General features: G+C 49.2%; 1 protein-coding gene across 2 annotated transcripts in view; it reads left to right on the forward strand.

The window, feature by feature from the left end:
* Window positions 1-4,047: 4,047 nt before the first annotated feature.
* Window positions 4,048-14,339, forward strand: part of PTPRE (protein tyrosine phosphatase receptor type E) — an 83,636-nt gene continuing 73,344 nt past the window's right edge. Inside the window, exon 1 of one of the 2 annotated variants that reach the window (XM_042863800.1) lies at window positions 4,048-4,102. The gene's annotated coding sequence lies outside the window, so the exon portion shown is untranslated. The other variant, XM_042863801.1, reaches the window with a different exon arrangement.

Below are 14,339 nucleotides of genomic sequence, written 5' to 3' on the forward strand. Positions count from 1 at the left end.
CAACCCTGCGAGCAGCAGCCATGCTGGGAGCAGCCACCAGGAGCAGTGACTGTTGGCTTCTGCCTGGACAGAGAAAAAGGAGGGATCATAAATCACAGAATGGCTTGGGTTGGAAGGGACCTCAAGGATCATGAAGCTCCAACCCCCCTGATGCATGCAGGGCTGCCAACCTCCATATCTAACACTAGACCAGGCTGCCCTGGGCCCCATCCAACCTGGCCTTGAACACCTCCAGGGATGGAGCATCCACAGCCTCTCTGGGCAGCTGCTCCAGCACCTCACCACTCTCATAGTATATAAAAGAAGGAAGGAAGATCCCAAAGCCACCATGTTGGTATCAACACAAATGTGATGGGAAAAATCCTGTTTTAAAATGTTCACCTGCTGTAAAAGAGTATCCTTCAGTTTCACCATCTGAGTGAGCTGTCTACTGTCTCCTCTGACATCCTCAGGCACAAGTTGTGCTGCTCCCAAATATCACTGTAATGTATTTGCTACCCAGACACACAAACGCCTCATGGCTGAACTCATTTCATCTCAGTAGAGAAGAAGTGATGTTCAGCAGTATTCCCACTTGCTGTACCCACATTGGACTTGCTAGGTGCTCAGGCCCAGGGCTGGGTTTGCTTCTTGAAACCCTTGGATAAAAAATAGTTCTGTCCATTGCAGTAAAGTAAGAAGTTAAAAAAAAACAAACAAAACTTGGAAAACATACAGATGTTTTTTTCATTTTTCTTTAACCCTGAGGGTTAAAAGGTAAAATTGCCCTAGAAGATGACAGTTACAAAACTTTAAAACAACATCTTCAGACATCAAATAGCTGCTACCATTCATGACTGAACACTCCAAGCTGGATGGTCAGATAGAGCTTGTTGAAGAGCAGGGAAAAAGCTTTCTGGTCTTGTGTGAAGCAGTCACTGCTTTTCAATTTATTATTATTATTTTTTTCTATTTAATGAAATGTGACTTAGAGCTTCTTCAAAGCATGTAATGTTTAGAACAAATCCTGGAGGTGGAGATGGAGGGAAGAGCTGGCAGAGCAGGCTTTCATTTACTGCAATTTCTGTAACAATTATAAAGACAAGTCATCTCAAATACTTAAAGATATCCCCAGAAACCTTTAAATTTAGATTCCAAATGTAAGAATCCAAGACAAATGTCTTTGAAGTCCTTAAATTAGCTGCTGCTGTAATGTTATGTATTGTCACACCTTCGTCCAATGACTCTCACTTTAAAGACTTTATTGTGTTTTGAACCTGAGATATATTTCCTGTTATAAAAATGATATCTGTTATTTGATGTTCTGCCTCTGATTTTGTAATTTCTCCAGCACGTTTACAATGTGAGTTCCAGCGGGTTGGTGAAGACCCAGATGTACTGTGCTGCTCCCAAGTGTACCATGGCCAATTATTTATCAATAGATGTCTTCCTCACTGCAGTGAGGCTCGCTATAGAAGGAATCACAGGAAGAATCACAGAATGGCCTGGGTTGAAAAGGACCCCAACGCTCATCCAGCTCCAACCCCCTGCTGTGTGCAGGTCACCAACCAGCAGCCCAGGCTGCCCAGAGCCACATCCAGCCTGGTCTCGAATGCCTGCAGGGATGGGGCATCCACAGCCTCCTTGGGCAACCTGTGCCAGTGCCTCACCACCCTCTGGGGGAAAAACTTCCTCCTAATATCCAACCTCAACCTCCCCTGTCTCAGTTTAAAACCATTCCCCCTTGTCCTGTCACCATCCACCCTCACAAACAGCCGTTCCCCCTCCTGTTTATCCGCTCCCTTCAAGTACTTCAAGGACACAGTGAGGTCTCCCAGGAGACTTCTCCAAGCTAAACAAGCCCAGTTCCTTCAACCTTTCTTCATCAGAGAGGTGTTCCACCCCTCTGATCATCAATCATCATGCTGGGATATTTGAAATAAACATCTGATGTTAAAATATTACCTGCTTCCCATCAGGTTTCTCTCTCTTGGACCAAGGAGGTCGCTTTGCACCAGGCAGTAGCAAAGTGGCTGTAATTGTGGGTGAGCAGCGGGTGCTGGGTCCTGCCAGAAGGCTGCCGGAGGTCTCACAGCGCACTGGGAGGAAGGAGGAACTGACTGCCAAAGAGCTGACAGTGCTGAGGACGTGGTTGATTTGTGATGAAGAGAGAGGAAAAGACAGGGGAGCAGCGGGCTGTAAGACGGACAAAGAACAGTCACTGCTGGAGCCTCGTTGGGATGAACACATAGTAACTGCTGCTTATTCCCTTTGTTTTGCTGCAACATTTCAAATTTCTTGCATTTATTTTACGTTAAAGCAGTGGAGCCCTGTCAGTGCAGCCTTGCTTTTGATCCTTTTCATCATCATTCATCACCCACCAGCCCAGGCTGCCCAGAGCCACATCCAGCCTGGCCTTGAATGCCTGCAGGGATGGGGCATCCACAGCCTCCTTGGGCAACCTGTTCCAGTGCCTCAACACCCTCTGGGGGAAAAACTTCCTCCTAATATCCAGCCTAAACCTCCCCTGTCTCAGTTGAAAACCATTCCCCCTTGTCCTATCGAAGGACAGCAACTGAAGATAAAATCAGCCTCTCGTCCCCAGGTAATGCATTAATAACTGTAATGTATTATCTTTGTTTCTTTCTTGTACAACTCGAGTTTCGCGTTTCTTCCTCACCACTAATTAATTTCTGATCCACAATAAAACAGCATTTCTAATTTCTGCACTATCAGAAAACACGATTGTACCCAGCACGTGTCATAATCCCATCTATTTGAGTGCCTGGATAAAAGCAGTCGTTCAAATTAATACAGAATTTCTTGCAAACATTTACTCACGAGGAAATTGCTGACTTGCACCACTCCATCTACCAAAGGGTTCATTAAGACCAGCGCCTTCCTGGTGCTGTGCAAATGGGCCTGCTGAAAGGTCTTAGTGCCGTAAATCGCTGCTTCCCAGTCATCGTGGTGCCAAAGGGACATTGTTATGAGACCATTAAGCAGACACAGATATTCACAGATGCACCGGTATTTTGTTCTGATGGTATTCTACAATCCCCAGTAGTCTGATATCTTTCAGTACAACTGAAATAAAGGCGGTGCACGTAGATGGGGTGTTTGAAAGTTCATGGAATCACAGGATGTCTGAGCTGGAAGGGACATCTAAAGGCCACGTGGTCCCACTCCTTGCAGTGCAAAGGGACACGCACACCTCCATCAGCGCTCAGAGCCCATCCCCTGCCCTTTGTGCCTGCAGGGATGGGGACCACCACCTTTCTGGGCAGCTCATGCAGTGCCTCATAGCTGTGTGTGTTTAAGGCACTCCTGGGGGAGAGATTTCTTTTTTCTCTGTACCCCAGACTAAGCGTTTGTGGGACTGAAGACAAAGGAGGGCAAGGCGTGAAGTTGGGCTCGTTGATCCTCTCCCTCCCCTCGGTAATCCCTTCCTCCCTGTCCTACTTTCCAGCTTGATGTTTCTATTCTGGGTTCCTCTGCCCTGCCTTGCTGCTCATGGTGGGTAGCACTGTAACGAGGCTGGCTGTGGGTCTTGGATTTGGAGCCCAGAGGGTGCCAGGGTCCCTCCAGGTGGGGAATTAAGAGGGAAACAAAGAGGGAAACAAAGGAAGCCCTCGCGTACATGTGACGGAATCAACGCAGCTTAATTACGGCTAGAAGGGTCCTGCATGCCCAGCCAAGGGGAAGGGACAGCCTCACAGCTCAGAGGCTCAGGACCGGGCTGGAGCTGGGTCCTAGGCACTCCCGGGGATGAACACCCGCACTGATCGAGGCACTCCGTGCGGGTGTCGGAGCTCTCAGAGCTGAATCCCCTCCTCTCCCAGCAGAAAGCGGCTCCACGCGCCCCACCGCCGCCACGCGCGCCGGCCGTCAGCGCCCTCTCTCAGGTGAGCGGCGCGGAGCCGCCGATGCGGGAGGCGTCCGCCAGGCGGCTCCGCTGAGGGGAGGCGGCGGCGGAGCGAAATTTCCTGCCTGGCCGCCGCCTCTGCCCAGCGCCGGAGACCGGCAGGGCGTCCCGCGGTCCGGCGCCCGGGGCCCGGCAGCCGCCAGCGGAGCGCGGCGGCGGCGGCGGCGGCAGGGCTGAGAGGCGACGGGAGCTTCGGCGGTGAGCGGGCTGCGTCCGTGGGGGCAGGTGGGAGCCGCGGGGCGGGGCTCACATAGCGGCTGTGCGGGGCTCCGGCGGCGCGGCGGTCGCAGTTGGGATGCGGCTGCGGGGCCGTGCGGAAGCGGTGAGTGCCGCTCTGAGCGCCGCGCTCCGTCCGTGCCGGTACCGATAGCGGCCCTCCCGCTGCCCGGCGGTTCTGAGCCGCCTCGAACTTCGTGTTTCACGTGGGCCGATGTGGGGGGTGAGGGGGGGGGGGAGAAATGACACGAGGCTTCGGTGGAAACGTGCTTGTCTTTTGCATCCCAATCCAAGCCCTCGGTGGTAACCCCCCGCCCCGCTTGTGGTTTTGCTTAAGACGGGGAAAAAAAAATAATGCCGGAGCTCAGCAATAACGCGTGGACAACTTCTGACCGTCTGCGGTGAGGAGATGTGCTGCGCTGCTTCAGAAAGGGCTGGCGGGGAGCAGATGGCTCCGAGTCTCCTCTCCTCTCCCCGTTTGACAGCGGTTGGTAATGGGGTGATGCCAAAAGCGATGGCCTGGCTGGGTTCTGAGGTGCTGCCGGCGCTGCAGGAAGCAGAGATAAGGGCTGAGGATTGAGAAATGCTCTGTAGTGGGAAATGCTGTTATTTGCATGGGCACCATGTGCTTGAAGGACCCCTAAGCGTGAATGCGGAGGTGAAGTTGGATGGAAATGAGTGATGTTCGGCTGGAAGCTCACAGCGTCATCTTGGGTAGATCTCCATGTGGGTCACTGGGAGCTCCCTAGTATGGTTTGTATCACGGTGGTCTTGGGGTCACTGTTCCTGCTGGGGCTGACCTGGGGCTCCTTGTGCTGTTGGGGGCCACGGCTGTGCCACCTGATTCCTTCAGTTTGCTTTGTCTTTGCCTGCAAATAGAGGAACGGCGCAGGTGCTGCGTTGTGTTGCACCGGCCATCTGTGCTGGCTGTGCTTTGGGTAACAGATGCTGTATCAGTAAATGCATGTAGCATGTTTTACCAAGTTAAGAAATAAGCACGGAGCTCCTTGTTTAAAAGCTTCCTAGGCACCTTTAGCAGAACCAGAGATCTTTATATACCTCAGTCAGCACGACTGTGATATTTAGGCTATTGCAACCTATCCTGAGCCTGTGGAGCACAGGTGTTATTTTAGCACGTTTGAGTCCTTGTTTGCTTCAGTGTTTCACTTTCTTTTCCACTTTTCTATATGATACGTTTATGTTTATCCGCTTTAAGCGAGAGGGAGTTGGGTTGGGAGAGTTTGCATTTTCTCACTATCTTCCTTACAGGGTGGTCTGAGCATCGTTACAGTGAGAGCTGCACTTTTAAACCATTGCCGTTGATTGCAAGACAGCTGCCTCACAGTGCGTGTGCTCTCTCATGAGATGGACAAGCAGTGCTTCAGGTTGGTTGCACAGCTGTGCACCACGGCTGCAGGCCAGTCTTGTTGGCTGCACTGCTGTTAGGGCAGGCACAGCAGTTCTCAGGCTGCTGTGTGGCTCAGTGGCCTTCCTCCTTTAAGTTGCTGTGCAGGGCAGCTGTTCAACACCTTGAAGTATGGGAGGGTTTTGACTGTATCCCCTTTGAATGTTCCTGTTGTTTTGTAAACCTTTTATTTGTATGACGTGTATAGCATGTCAAGCTCTGTTTCCAAAATAATCTTCAGGGTGGGTTTAACATCAGCTGGAGATCCTGCAGCTGGAGATTGTATGGGATGTGCTGGGATGCACCTTCTGTCGTTACTGATGGTCCTGGAGAGGAGACCGTGCTGTGTCCTGGTATATGTTTGATTTTATTGATAAGAGCAAAGGGCCCTTGGGAGCTCTGTCAGGTTACAAGAGTGATGTGCTTGGAGCAGATGGGGAGATGGGAAAGAAATTAAAACAGAAGGTGGGTGTTGTAATTGTAGTGCTGAGCTCAGGGCTGACCGCAAGGCCTGGCCCTGCTCTGGATGTTGGGCTGTGTGTCAGAGAAGCACCTGCTTGCAAGTTGCTGCCTGCACAGTGTGTGGGGCTCTGCATCCAACCCAGCTCTTGCTGCCCACACGGCGGTCAGAGGCAGCTCCCAGCATCACCACTGGTTTTGGCACCTGGTTTTATTTTACTGCACTCTGGACGCCGTATTAAGGAAAACTGGCCTGAAATGTAACGTGAGGCAATTGAACGTGTCGTAAATTGAACTCATGCATTATTAAAGAGTTCTAATGGGCCTGTTCTGTGTGGAGCTGAGTTTGTGAGTATCTGCCTGCGATGCTCGCTGAATGGGCTCAGCACGGTCCTAGGGAGTGATTCAGACGTGGCTGTGGCTGATGTGATGCAGCAGAATTCCAGCGGAAGGAGAAGTGGCTGTGGCCACCCGGCTGCTGCCTGCAGGCTCTCTGCAGCTCTGCTCACAGCACTCTTGCATTTACCTCACTGCCCGTGCCCTGCAAACGCTCCATCCGCGTGCAGTCTTTGTCCTGTCCAATAACTATTTTATTCTAGTGTCAAATCCTATGGGGGTTGCTCTTATTTTTAAAGTGGCCGTATTTATTCCGAACTCTTTGCTAAGCTGTAGATATTCTTTAAATAAATGCATACAACAGATTGGAAGAATTGTGTGAGTCAGAGCTGCAGTTAGATGCTGCTGAGGCAGAGGTTAGGAGAAACCCTGCACCAGCAGTTGTCCAGGATTTGTTTTCTAAGTGTGGGGCATATTTTAAAGATATGTGAGCAGTATTGTGCTTTCTACTTCCATTTACTTTCTGCAGGTGTAGTAATTCCATTGATGAATCCTTTTGGCTGCCAAAATGTGTTATGTTGATGTCTGCAGAGGATGGATGCCTTCAGGGACTGGAAGAATGAGTGGGAGATTGCCTTGCTGATAGGAGAAGGGATGCCTTTGGACTGTGATTGGAATTGCAGCGTGCTGAGATTTTGCTTTCACAGGGAGCCACCAACTGATTACCTACAGTGAGAGCTCTGTGTGCAGAGCCTGGTTTGGGGCTGGTTTTGTGTGCTTTATGCCAGAGAGGCAAAGCTCTGCGTGCTACTGGGGGATGCAGCAGTGCCCTAAGAATGCCCTTTTGCCTTTGTCCGCTGTTGACTTGCTGCCAAAGCAGCAAAGTGAAAGGATCTGGGCACAGACCTCGGGCTTGGTGTGCAGCAGTCGCAGATCTGGTATCAGTGGTGACTCCTGGCAAAGGGGAAAAACAAAACTGGAAGTAAATTTACTGGGGAGAGTTACTGCTTGCAGTGGAAGTTTATGGTCGCAGGGAAATGTGTGAGTCAGCTGTGGATTTCACTGTCCCCTTTATGCCAGCTGTAAAAAAAACGTTCAGTCTTTGAAACTGATAGGACAAGGGGAAATGGTTTCAGACTAAAAGAGGGGAGGTTTAGACCGGGTGTAAGGAGAAAGTTGTTTGCAATAATGGCAGTGAGGCACTGGCACGGGCTGCCCAGAGAGGTGTGGTACCCATCCCTACAGACCCCTGAGGTCAGGGGATGAGCTCTGAGCACCTGATGGAGCTGTGGGTGTCCCCACTGACTGCAGGGCGTGAGACCAGATGGCTTTCAGAGGTCCCTTCCAACTCAAACTTTTTTTGATTCACATTACAATAGATTTTCTTTTTTTAATGTAGAGTAATAATTGTCAGTAAGAGGAGACCCCAGCAGGGAAAAGCATAAAACAAAGCTGCAAATCAGTTGGAAGCAGGGTGAGGCGCAAAACTCACCCAGGAATTAAGAGGTTTCTTCCTAGATTTCCTTGCTGTAAGAGTCGTTGGAGCATAACTGGGAAAGAAACATACAGCTGTACTATCATGATAATCTCATTCTTTTGATACAAAGGGGTTTTAATTGGTGTGCTTCTTGAGGCTTCCATACGTAGGCTTAGCAAAGGGCTGTAGTTACTTAGCTTCACTCATTCATGGGGTGCATTTTAAATTGTTTCTCTGGGGGCCATCTCCCTCTTCAGCCGACTTTTCTCTAATGATTCTGTCCCATAGTTGCTGCTGGCACTGCAGCTCTGCTCCCCTGGGCTCTTGGATTTCAGCAAGCAGTGAGCACTGTGTGTACATGGTATTGAGCATCCAGGTACCCTGCACACCTCCGAGTTCTGTGATTTAGGTCTGCGTCCCGTGAATGTATTTCATTATACTGCACGAGGTTGCTTAAATATTTGATCATTCAACAGCATTCATGCATCTGCTGTGACATGTTCTGCTCATTTGGTACAGTTGGGCAGAGTTTGCTGCTGAGAGCTGGGTGGTGGCAAAACAGCTTTCACACAGCAGAAGGAAAGCCTTTGTGTAACCAAGTTGAAGTGATATATGCCTTCTCTGTTAAATACTGGGATTAGTGTAAATGGACCCACATTAGTGCTTTGTTTGCAGTTGTCAAAAGCTCATTAATTTCAGGTTAAACTGCTTTACTCATTGCCCCCAATTGCTTTTCAATCACAATGTGCTGCCTGGTCCCAGATGGGAGCCCTGGCTCCCCAGGTCCCAGATGGTGGGAGCTCCTCCCGGACCCCACGTTGCTGATGGGGGGGTTAATCCTGGGAATGCAGCTCCTGGCACTCAGATTCTGTGCTTAGTTCTTTATGAATGCTTTGCTACTCATTCCAGCTTCATCTCCCAGTCTCTTTCACACCTGCAGGAATGATTTCCTTTCCCCATGTACTCCAAACCCTTCTGTATGGTGTGTTGTTTTGTTGCTGGTTTTGTGTTTTTTTTTTTTGTTTTTTTTTTTTTCTTTCCAGTGATACAACATGCAAGCACAGAATTCATATTAGAATCACAGAATGGCCTGGGTTGCAAAGGATCACAGTGCTCATCCAGTTCCAACCCCCTGCTGTGTGCAGGGTCACCAACCAGCAGCCCAGGCTGCCCAGAGCCACATCCAGCCTGGCCTTGAATGCCTGCAGGGATGGGGCATCCACAGCCTCCTTGGGCAACCTGTTCCAGGTTGCTGTTAGCTGCTGTGAACCCACGTCTGTATCACTGTTACAGCACTCAGAGCTGCTTATAAGAGCAGTGCCTCTTTGGAAGCTGTTCCATTTTCTGTGTCCTGTTCAGATGCAGGTGGTGTTTTCCTGGCTGTCCCCTCTTACTGATGGGGTGGAGGCCTCCTGGTCCTCCTAGAGCAGAGGTGGGGGCTCAGGAGGAGCAGTGCAGGGATGCTGTGCGGTGCTGCTGGTGCTCTCAGGTGCTCAGCGGGTTTTTTGAGAATGGTTTTGCTCAGAGCACTCATATTTAAATGGGACTTAAAGCAGCTGGTTATGAAATGCTGAAAGCAGAGAGAAGATTATATTAGGAAATTCCCTCTAGTGGGAGGTCTGTAATTTTTTTATTGGGAATTATTCTGCTTGCGATATGAGATGAAAGGCACGTGGCACTGACTCTTCCAGCAGTAGGAGAGCAAGAGAAAATTCTGCTTTTTCATCTAATCATAGAAGAATGGCATGCATTTGAAAGGACCTTACAACCTCCCTTCCCCCTCCCCCAGCTCAGGCTGCCCAGGGCCAGCCATGGCCGCAGGCACACCCAGGGATGCGGCAGCACAGCTCTGGGAGCAGTGCCAGGGCTGCACCACTGCTTTTGAGAGGGTGCATTTGGTTGTTATGGCAGGGCAGGACCCTGAATCGTCCCTGTGTCTAAATAGGAAACCACTGCTCCTGTGACCTGCTGTGTCTGTCCTCTACCAGGAGGAACTGCTCTGCCCTAGAGGTGCCAGCATCAGGGGCAGGACTGCTGTGTGAGGGACCATCCTGCAGCTCACAGAGCATCCCACCTGAAGGGGAGTGGGGGAAAAGCAGTGTTTGATCAGCTTTGGTGCTAGGAGCGCAGTCGCAGCTCTGTGCCGTTTTTCACAGGGATGTTAGGCTTTCTTCTGTCTTCCTACCTGCATTTAAATGCTGAGCTTAATGGCCTTCTACAGAACATCATCTCCTTGTCCAGTGCTTCCAGCCTGTTCTGCTGCAGCTGTGCTTACCACATGTTGGCCTGTGCCATTGCATACTCTAGTAGCTATCCTGCTGTTTTTGCCACCTCTGAACCTCTCCAGCGATGGTTGCCCAAGGAGGTTGTGGGTGCCCTGTTCCTGCAGGCATTCAAGGCCAGGCTGGATGTGGCTCTGGGCAGCCTGGGCTGCTGGTTGGTGACTCTGCACACAGCAGGGGGTTGGAACTGGATGAGCATTGTGCTCCTTTGCAACCCAGGCTGTCCTGTGATTCTATGGTACGGCTCACAGGTAAGCAGGGAAGTTGGTGGATCTCCAGTTTTTCACTCAGCCTAACAGCTGAAAGGGGCTCCTCTCCAGCAGAGCTGTGCCACACCTGTCTTGCTGCCCTCAACTCCTTGCATCTCATCTTGTGCTGAATGGATCCACCAGATTTGATTTTTTTTTTTTTCCCTAAGCTGCTTGCAAGATACTGATCCCAAGTCAATGAGTCAGAGGTGTGATGGTTGTTTCCCCTACAACACAGGCACCCAGCCCACAAGTGAGAAGCTGTGCCTTGTTGGCACCCCCTGGGCTTGCACACTGGGTGTCAAATCCGTACAGCTGTCTGCAGAGGGCAGCTGTGTGATTGTGTGGTTGATGATGGGGATGTTGTGGCAAGCAGGAAGTTGGGGCCTGGCACAGCTCAAGTGGCTTTCAAGTACCTGGGCTGTATGACACAAATCATCATTAGTTGCTGGAGTAGTGTTTTCATATGGCCAAGGAATAGAGGCTTGGTGACAGTGGGCAGGCAAACTGGCATCATGTGATGATGGATATGTTAGGAAAATTTTGGTGGGATCAGTTTGAAAACATTCCTTTTATAGAGTCACCATTAGGAGAAATGTTTTTACTGTACTTTATTTAAAAGAAAAATATGAAAACCCCAAACTGAAAGGCTCGTCCTGCAAGGAACGATGCACCTATTCTGGGATGCTTCTTGCCTTAAGAATTAGGCTCATGTGGTCTTTTCTTAAGCAGTGGACACATTGAAGCTTGGTACAGAATAGGCACTGAATCAAAGGGTTTTGCATACATGGAGCTGGAGCCCAAGCTGGAGCAAGGATATCTGAGACCCTGGCACCTCTGCCCAGAGCTGTGGGTGCCCCATCCCTGGAGGTGCCCATGGCATGGATGTGGCCCTGGGCTGCCTGAGCTAGACGGGCAACCAGCCCACAGCAGGGGCGTTGGAACTGGGTGATCATTGGTTTCCCTTCCAGCCTAAGTCATTCTGTGACTCTACAATTCTCAGCTATTCAGCCTTCCTCCCTGTAGTGAGGTGATCCTCGTAAGCGGAATGAAACGCTGTCCTTCAAAGCAGACTTTGTGCTGTACCGAGAGTGTGTGTGTGTTGTGTTCTGCTCAGGCCCAGCTGCTGGTGGGATAGAGGGAGCTGTGCCTCAGCCACTGCAGCGGGCCCTGCTCTGTTTGGCTTGTGTTTGTGTTTATGCATGCAGAGCTCACGCTTCCCTTATGAGAAGCATGAGTTGCACTGGTTGTGTTCCGAGGGTGCTGCTTCTGCCATGATCAGGATGGAAATGTGGTTGGAGAAAGGTTCTCACTCCTGTATCTCAGTGCTAAAGCATTCATCAGCATTCAATACTCTGCTCGATACTGTGCTTTCCCAAGATTAATTTCATGTATTCATGCATTTTCAAAGGCAAATTGTTTGTGAACGCTGCAAAAATAAAGCCTCCAGGAATGTAGTTCTGTTGCTATTTTAGTACTACTGGAATTTTAAGAGCTTCTATTTCCCAGTATATAAACTTTGGTATGTGCACCACCCAGCATTGTGCCCATCACCCAACAAGCTGGCTTCCTTGAGCTCTCTCTTTACTCTTCAGAGAGATTCGAGCAGGGAGATGCAGACACCTGCAGTGGGCTTCTGCCCTGGGTCCATTTATTTATCCACTTATTTGCCTGCGTCTAGTCAACTCTGAATGTTGGTTAATGTGTATTTTATATATTCTATTTGTATCTATGCTTTTCCTTTCCCTTGGGGCAATAAGTTCTGTTCAAACATCCTTGTGCACAGGCCCTGTGGAATCGCTGCTTCCTCCTGCAGTAGTTTAAGGCCTCAGTGCTGGGCCAGCATCACACGGCTTCATAATAACAGCTGGGGAAAAAATACTGCAGTGGAAGCAGTTAGTGAGCCTTCCTGGTTCAGCGTTTGGCATTGAAAGATCTGAATCCAGAGACCACCTTGCAAATGTAAATGCAAAACGTTCCCTGCCGCTGCTTTGCTCTGGGGCTCTCCGTGGCTGCGAGGTTGTTAGTGCAGGTTGGTGAGGAGTGCAAGCAAGAGCAAAGAAAGCTGAATTGTTCAAGGACTGCTGTGTTTACTTGAGCAGGTTAAAGCAGAGATGACGGAAGCACATCTGTGGCCGTGCAGCAGGCTGGTGCTCAGCCCCGAGCGCAGGGCCACAAAACCTCGTTGTTCACAGCGCCTGACACTGGGGCTATTCAGGGCACCATGCAGCAGGCTGCGTGCAGGGAGCCTGGGATCTTCCTTTGGGACAGAAACAACAAAGCTGGAGGAAAATGGCCATGCATGGCCGTGCTTTGCTTCATCCTGCTGCAGCCAGGCAGCAGTGCAGGATGTCCCCTTTGCTATGGGCACGAGACAGCAACTCAGCACTGTCCTTGCCTTATGGCTGTCCTTTATGTGTATCCAACTGCAAGTGTTTTTTGTTGTTTTTTTTTGTTTAAATTACTATTTATTCTTTAAAGACTCATTAGATCAGGAGGAAACGATGCTTTCTCTGAAGTAGTTGTTTTTTGTTTATTTTTAAATACTGTATTGTATATGGTTGGATGGGGCCCTGGGCAGCCCGGTCTCATATTAGATATGGAGGTTGGTGACCCTGCCTGCAGCAGGGGGATTGGAGCTTCATGATCCTTCAGGTCCCTTCCAACCCAAGCCATTCTGTGAATATAAATGCAGTTTCAAAGTAGAGTCGTGACCACAAGTAGAAAGGAAAGGGAACTTTTTGGGCCAGTTTTGGTTTGTAAAATGAGTAGTCAGAAATATCACAGGGGTTGGAATGGCCTTGAGGATCACTGAGTTCTACCTCTTGCCAAAGGCAAGGTGGCTGACAGCTAGATCGAGTACTTGATCAGATTGCCCAGTTGGACGATAGCTGATGTTCTTACCAGAGTGTTTAATAGGTTCTGATCTTTTTCAGATGGAAACAAAACTCAGAGACCACAGAGATATTTCTGTAATCTTTAACTCTGTTTAAGAACTCTCATAGAAATCTGATAAAGCCTGATAAAGAACCTGATAGGTTCTTTTTCCTATTGAGTTTTCTAGATTTTTTTGGGTTTCCTTGGAGATATGCAAATATTTGCATCACGTATCTATTCTTTGATCAGTTTTTAAATACTGAAAGTGTGTTAATTGCAACACGTGTTGTTTGGTAATATGAATTTGTGAAATACTGCGTCGTTAAAATAATTTAATTGGTGGTAAAAACATAATCAAACTCAGTCTGATGTGCCAGGATTGTAAATGGCCGTCGTAGCTTGCACTGAAGTTTGTTTGCTGCTTATTAAGATGGTAACCAGTGGGTTTTTAAAAGGTTTTTCTTTTTTCTTTTGAAGTCTACTTAATTATGGCTAAGCAAAGTGATTGAGCATGGATGGTGTTTGTGGCAGCGATTCCCCACAAGTGCTGGACCCCAAACAAAGCATTTCTCTGTACTGAATCCCCACAGCCCCTTTTGCTTCTGCATTGCCTGGCAGCTGCGGTTGGTTTTGCTCTGCTTGTTTTGCAAGGTGTGCAAGCAGGTATGGGAGAGGTTTGTGCTGTTGTGCCTTCCTGCAGTAGGGATGGACGTGTGAGGCACTGCCTGTTTATGAAGTTTCCTGAGTGCCAGAATCGTTCGTGTGCTTTGTTTCCAAGCACACGCAGTCAGGACAATGGGGAGGGATATTGGTATCGGCCCTCTGGGACTTCAGCACTGCATTTTATTTTGGAAAGAGCTTTTACTATTTCTGACCTGATATCCTGAGCAGGAAAGGAAAATTCCAAACGAGAGCTCAGTTCCCAACACAGATCAAAGCAACTTACGTTGATTTAATGTCCTGCCAGAAGGTAAAACAGAAAGTGAGAAAGGAAAATAAGTTCTGCAAATAAGCAGCATTACAGGAGTATGGCATTAGATTATAGACTTCATTCAGAGTGTCCTGAGTGTCAGCCCAGGAGTTTTGACCAGATAAGATAAAGCTTTTCAGAACCAGTTTCAAATCTTTCACTTGC

The sequence above is a fragment of the Lagopus leucura genome, unplaced genomic scaffold, assembly GCF_019238085.1.
Source record: "Lagopus leucura isolate 7727_CA_CO unplaced genomic scaffold, USGS_WTPT01 Super-Scaffold_741, whole genome shotgun sequence".
Taxonomy (NCBI): Eukaryota; Metazoa; Chordata; class Aves; order Galliformes; family Phasianidae; genus Lagopus; species Lagopus leucura.